A 7,657-nucleotide genomic window follows, 5' to 3' on the forward strand; every position below is an offset into this window, starting at 1 on the left:
ATGTTCTGACTCTTTTGAAAGGTACAGAGGGTTTCGTTGTGTACTGTGATGCATCCCGTGTGGGACTTGGGTGTGTACTTATGCAGCACAATAAAATGGTGGGTTATGCGTCTAGGCAATTAAAAGTATATGAGCAAAATTACCCCACCCATGACTTAGAGTTAGCGGTTGTGGTATTTGTATTTGTATTTAAAATCTGGCAGCATTATCTCTATGGGGTACATGTTGATATATTTACTAACCACAAGAGTTTGAAGTATGTTTTCTCACAGAAAGAATTGAATCTCAGCCAACGACGTTGGTTGGAGTTTTTGAAAGATTATGACATGAGCCTGCACTGGCATCCGGGCAAGGAAAGTATGGTAGTCGATGCCCTCAGCAGGTTATCTATGGGCAGCCTTTTGCATATTGAAAAGGGAAAGAGGGAGATGGTGAAGGATATTCACCGACTTATAAATCTAGGAGTGCGACTCTTAGATTCCAGAGATGGGGGAGTCGTTGTTCAAGAGGTAGCTAAATCTTCCTTTGTGCTAAATTTAAAGAGAAGCGGATTGAAGATCCCATCTTGATGTAGATCAAGAAAGATGTGGGTCAACAGAAGGTGATGTATTTTGAAATTGGTGGTGATGGGATTTTGAGATATCAGGGTAGACTATGTATGCCAGATGTATATGGATTACGAAAGAGGATCCTTGATGAAGCTCACACTTAGAGGTATGTTGTTTACCCAGGATCTACTAAGATGTATCATGATCTGAAAATCATATACTGGTGGAATAATATTAAGCGTGATATGGCTAACTTTGTTACCAAGTGTTTGAATTTTCAACAAGTGAAAATAGAGCATTTGAGGCCAGGTGGTACCTCCCAAGAGATAGCTTTGCCCTTGAGAAAGTGGGAGATGGTCAATATGGACTTTATCACAGGACTTCTGAGGTCTCGAAACTAGTATGATTCTATTTGGGTAATTATAGACCGGCTGACCAAGTCAGCCCACTTTCTGCCTGTGAGAACCAACTATTCGGGAGATGACTATGCCAAGTTATACATCAAGAAGATAGTCTGTTTTCATGGAGCATCTGTATCCATCATATCTGACCAAGGTACGCAATTTTCTTCATAGTTCTGGAGATCTTTTAGAGGGGTTTATGTACCCAAGTGAACCTGAGTATGACTTTCCACCCTCAGATAGATGGGCAAGCCGAACGTACTATTCAGACCCTTAAAGATATGTTGAGAGCTTGCATGATTGACTTCAAAGGTAGTTGGGTAGATCATTTGCCATTGATAAAGTTCGCTTATAATAACAGCTACCATGCCAGTATTAAGATGGCTCCGTTTGAAGCTTTGTATGGGAGAAGATGTAGATCACCGATAGGGTGGTATGAATTAGTTGAGACTTAGTTTTTTGGGCCTGATCTTGTTCATCAGGCGCTGAAGGATGTGAAAATTATTAGAGAACGACTTAAAATAGCCCAGAGTAGACATAAATCCTATGCCGATGTTTAGAGATGGGAGCTAGAATTTAAAGTTAGTGATTGGGTATTTCTCAAAGTCTCCCCTATGAAGAGAGTTATGCGATTCGGAAAAAAAGATAAGCTGAGTCCTCGTTATATAGGGCCATACCAAATTTTGAGAAGAATATGTGGGGTTGAATATAAGTTAGAGTTTCCTGCAAGTTTGGGTTCTGTTCATCCAGTATTTCACATATCCATATTGAAGAAATGTATTGGAGACCATTCATTAGTGTTGCCTGTAGAGGAGGTCAAAGTGACAGACTCCTTATCCTATGAAGAGGAACCTATTGTAATATTAGATCATCAAGTTAGAAAGTTAAGGAGCAAGGATAACTTCGGTTAAAGTGTTGTGAAAAAATCAGAAAGTTGAGGAAGCAACTTGGGAATCAGAAGATGTCATGAGAGATAGATACCCAGACTTACTTGATCTGGTGAATGACGAAATGGAAGGTACAATCCTTGTCTTATTCTTTTATGGCCTTAGTATGTTTGAAATTGTGCTTATCTGTGTTCCACATCATCATTCAGGGACGAATGATCCCAAGAGGGGATAATGTAACACCCCGTATCGTCCATGAGTTAGCTTGTGGTAATATGCTCTTAGAGTTAAAGACTAGAAAATTAATTTTTCCTAATTTTGACTTTTCATCACATGGGAAATTTGATAAGTTTTTCGCCGATTTAATATTCGCCCAAATCCGATACCCGGGCAAGAAATTATGGATAATTTAAGTCCTAGCAAAAACACCAGCATTTTTGTGCTTGGCACGTCACGGAGAGGGTCTATTTAACAATTGTCAAATTCCAGTAGACTAGCTCGATTATGGCACATCGCTTTGAAATTTTAGGTCCCAACCAGTGGGACAACACGATGGCTCCGCATCGCGGTGACCCTAAGAATCCCATTTGGCAATTTCCAATGAGCCACCACGATTGTGGCGCGTCGCGGTGGCCCATAAAATTGGGCTCCCAATTATATTTTATTCCATCTCGTTAAGGGTATATAGGTATTTTCCACCCCTTATCAGCTTAAACATGGGATTATACTCCCAAGTAACTATATTATTCATATTCTCTTCAAAAATTCACAAGAACACTCTTAAGGGAAACCCTAATTAACTCAAGATTCAACCGTGGGTTTTCAAAATTGAGTGAAGATTTGGAGTCCCCAAACCCTAGGTTTCAAGAATCATCCATCAAATTTCTAAATTGAGGTACGTGGAGTTTATCCTAAAACTACATGGGCATGTTGAAAACACCCAATTATGATATAAAAATCATCAAGTATGAATTTGTTAAAGGGATTTTGAGATCCATGATTTTATTATGTTTTATGCGTGTTTAGTGATATTGTTATTTTGACCTTTAAGACTTTCCCCCTTAAATTTATTTACACCTATATGAATATGTATGATGTTGAAGATTTGATAGACAACATTATTATTGAAATTCCTATCTTTGATGATTTAGAGTTGATGAACTTGTTGAGAATGATTTAAGATGCTTGTTTAATGTTTTGATGGGGATCTTTTCAATGTTTAAGTATTTAATATGATTTTGATGATGATGAGAGGGAGTTTATTGGTATGATTTCATTCTTGTTTTAAAAAGAAAGAACTTCATGTGATTGACATTTTTGACATGACCACCTTGTGTGTTTGAATGTTGAAAAAGAGAGGTTCTTGAATTTGTTTACATGATCTTTAAGAAAGAGTTTCTTGAAATGACTTATTGATATGGTGGTCCTAGATTTACGTTTTGAAAAAAAGATTATTATATGCTAATAATGGCTCAGAGATGAGACTTGCAAGTTAATAGTATGACAATACCATATAAATGTATGCCATAACAGAGTTAGAGTTTTTAGAGAATATTTTCAGAGAATGCATGTCTTAAAGAGTTAAAAATGGGCATAAAGAGAGTTAGATGGTTGCCTGAAGAGGGCTAGAGTTCAAGTAACTCTTAGCCTAAAACCGTGATTTGCCGATCCGGATAGATTATTTTTACACTGGCGACGGCCGTGTGGCGTAGCAGAGTCAAACACTCCAACCCTTGCGGCACACTTAGGTTGGAGGCTTCCCCGCCGAGTCAAACGTGGATTCCATATAGCCCATAGAATTTCAGTGTTGTAGGGTATACCACCTAGGGCAGAAGTAAAACGAAGAGTGTCACGGAGTTCAGATGATTTTACAGAGTCTTTCAAAAATGCCCATGAGATTTCTTACTTATGATATATTTATAAACTATTTTAAATTTCTCTCATATATATTGAATATAAATTATTATTTTGGATCTGCTCTGTATACCAGTACATCTGTATTAACCCCCTACCTCCTAAGTCGGAGGCTCAGTCCAAGGGTCCAACTAATCAGTAGAATATTCTAGGGAGAAGTGATCCATTCAGTGGTAAGCCTTCTTTGTTACAGAAGGGCGGTTATTTCAGATTATGTTATTCCGTTGTTTTGGTCTACTGGGGGCCTTATCCCAGTTTTTAGAACAGTTTTGAGATGTAGTAGAGATTTTGCAGACTGAGTCAGATCTTTTTCAGATGTTTTGAATTGTAACTTTCATTCTTATGTCTTGAAACTCAGAGTTAATGACCATGTTTCTGTATCAGATTGTATTTCTGCATATTCTCTTATTATATGAATATTGTTCATAACTACCAGATAGAGTAGGACGTTTGGAATTTCATGGTTTAGGATGTCCGTTACGGCCAGGCCCTAGTTTGGGTGGTGAAAATATGTTGATGTTATGATGATACCTAGTGAATTCAAAAGAGATGATAATGTTATGATGATGCCCAGTGAATTCGAAGGATATGTTGATGTTATGATGATACCCGATGAATTCGAAAGAGGTAACGATATTATGATGATGCCAGATGAATCCAAAGGATATGTTGATGTTATGATGATACCCAATGAATCTGAAAGAGGTAATGATGTTATGATGATACCCGATGAATCCGGAGGATATATTAATGTTATGATGATACCCGATGAATCCGAAAGAGGTAATGATGTTATGATGTTGTGTGGGGCAACTTTATATAAGTGCATGTATATATGTGAGGTTATGTCGTATGTGCATAAACCATTGGTGTACTCGATACATGATGTCTTCCTTGATAATTGATACTCATTCTTTGTCATATAACCACTAAATAAGATGTGTGACCCTCGTCGACTGTAATCGGTAACTAGATGTAATTTATTCCTATTATTGGATTAAGGTTAATTGGTATGTGTAATATTATGTAGAACCAAAGGCTCACCTAGTAAATTTACTTGACTTGAATTAATGGTTATGTAATGGAATCTTGCCTAGTAAAGTAGCTTATGTGACAGCTAGTTCTTTCTAATAAATGACTATGACTTGTAGGTTAGAAGTCTAGCGAACTAGTTGATGGAAATTAAAATATGGAAACTAGTCCTTAAGGTTGTAACATACCTATAGTAATAGACTTAGTATGGTATGATGAATGGTTAAGTTGTTATCTAGTATGTGATGTCGTGATTGCCTAATTGATGACTTATATAATGAGAATCCTAATTAGAGAATGGTCTTGTGATGGGTAAATAATTAATAACATTGATAACTTGTATCTTTTTCTTATTTGATGACTATTAAATTATAAGACTTGTAAACTAGTGTTTCATGGATATGGAGATTAGCTAATATAGACTAGACTTGGAGTTCATCAATGAAATAGAGATTAGGTAACTATATAACTATGCTATGGTGATATTGGTTTCATTGCGATTGAATTACGGTATTGATATTGATTGTAGACCTCGATAAAAGGTCATGATGAAAATGGGAACCTGCAGCTTTGGGGTGAGTTGTTGTGTGTGGTTGTGCCTTGACATATTGATGGATTGATCTTTTAGTGTACTCTTTGGTGGTATGGGACATCGTGATAAGTTCTTGTATTGCATTCCTTGGGTGTACTCTCCGGTGGTATGGGACGCTGTGATGAGTTATTTGTTGTGTAGTTTTTGTGTACTTTTCAACGGTATGGGGCGTCGTGGTAAGTTCTTATGCTTTATATTCTAAAGGTGGTTGGTGTTGATTATGGTAGATACATGTTTGTTATCTTGTAGATGTGGTTTTACACTTCCAAAACTATTACTCTTTTGTATGATGATTGTGGTATATGTTGATATGATATGTTATGCTATTGTCCTAGTAGTCAAGTTATTTTTTATAGTGATATGAAAAACGATTCAAGTTCGATCCTATACCTTGACTTTAAGTTATTGTGTCACCTTATATTATTTTTATATTATAATTTAGCTCAGTCGACCGATGATACCTACTGAGTACCCATGTTTTCGTACTTATACTACACTTTTGTACCTTTTTAGTGCAGTCCTAGGTTCTAGTTGCTATCGTTGACTCTGGATCGTGCCGCATTGACCATTCGGAGACAGGGTGAGCTCTTGGAGTTCGAGTTTCCCTCTTTCCCTCTATATTTAATTTTCTTTTATTTTCGAGACAAATGTATGAGATTATTTAAGAGATTTTAGACTTTGAGTTGTAAATTCCTCTTGTCAAATCGAGATGCTCTTGTACTAATACTATCAGATCATGGGATTGGTATTTGAATATCGGTTGTCTTAGGTTGTGGAATGTTATTGATTATATTGTGTTCTTATATAGGGTTCATGTTGGACATTTCTACCAAGGTAATCCATTGCATTAGCTTCGGGTTACGGTATCGGCTTACCTACCGGTGGAATGTGGTAGGTCCCATCACGAATTGGAAATCGGGTCGTGACACGTTGATTTGGGCTTTTTTAAATGAAGGGTACATATAAAAAGTTTCTTAAAAATGATGGTAAATTTGACCCCAAAGTATAACATCAATGGTAGCCTCAAAGTATGACGGAGAGTATATTTAACCAGTTTTCAACGTAAAGAGGGGTAAATTTGGCCTCAAAGTATGACAACGAGGGTAAATTTGATCCCAAAGTATGATGAAGAGTATATTTAACTAATTTTTTCAACGTAGAGGAATAAATCTGACCCATTTTTCATTTGAACAACATATAAAAAATTTAGCTAATGTCGAAATTCTATCAATGTTACAAAAATTATGACAGAGAAAGTAGCATCTATTATTTGAAAAGGACGTAAAAAGTATTATAAATCACAATAATTAATAACTTAAAATATTTAATGATATAAAAAAAATTGCATTATTTTCCAAATACTATTACAATCACATAATTTGAGACAGAGAGAGTAACATATATTATTTAAAAATTAGTAGCAAGTATTAAAAATAACAATAATTAACAACTTAAAATATGAAAACTCTATTATAGAAATTTCGAGTGACTCTCTAAATTCTATCAATGTAAATTGTGACAGAGAGAGTAACATACATTATCTAAAAGTCACGTAAAAATATTATAAATCACAATAATTAATAACTTAAAATATTTAAATATCATGAAAAAATCTAAATATTATATTAAAAATTTAATTGTCTCACCAAATTCTATCAGTGCCACATTAATTAAAACGGCGAGAGTAACATAAACCATCTAAAATTTATATAAAAAGTACTACATACCACAATAATTAACAACTTATAATATTTAACAATCATACAAAAATTTATTTGACTCTTCACAATATATCAATATTATATAAATTAAGATAAAAAAAATAATATATATTGGGCCTGTGCATGCACAAACGCTTTGTGTCTAGTGATAAATTATTTTGCAATCATTGACCAACTAAAAATAAAAACTCTAACCCGATAAGTATGTGACTAGTTGAGTAAGCTAGCTTTTTCTTACATATAGTTTTATTTGAACGATAATGTAGAGTTGTCACTAATCTGAAACGAGCATAATCTTATAAAAATATATATTTTAATTTTTCTTTCCATGCGTTTACATAATTGAATCTAATGAATTTGACCTAGATTTGTAATTTTATTCCCAAAACATGATCTGAAACTTCATAAGATGAATGAGGATGCGTTCATTTTTTAGTAGAAGCAGATCTGCGGCTAATTGAACACGAGCTTGGTAAAAAGCAGGCAAATTTTCTCTTCTTGGTGGTAGATATTCCTTGACTTGGCTGCAGTTAATATACTCATCTCTCCAAGCACAAAAATT

The sequence above is a fragment of the Capsicum annuum genome, chromosome 9 (genome assembly GCF_002878395.1).
Source record: "Capsicum annuum cultivar UCD-10X-F1 chromosome 9, UCD10Xv1.1, whole genome shotgun sequence".
NCBI classification, from domain to species: Eukaryota; Viridiplantae; Streptophyta; class Magnoliopsida; order Solanales; family Solanaceae; genus Capsicum; species Capsicum annuum.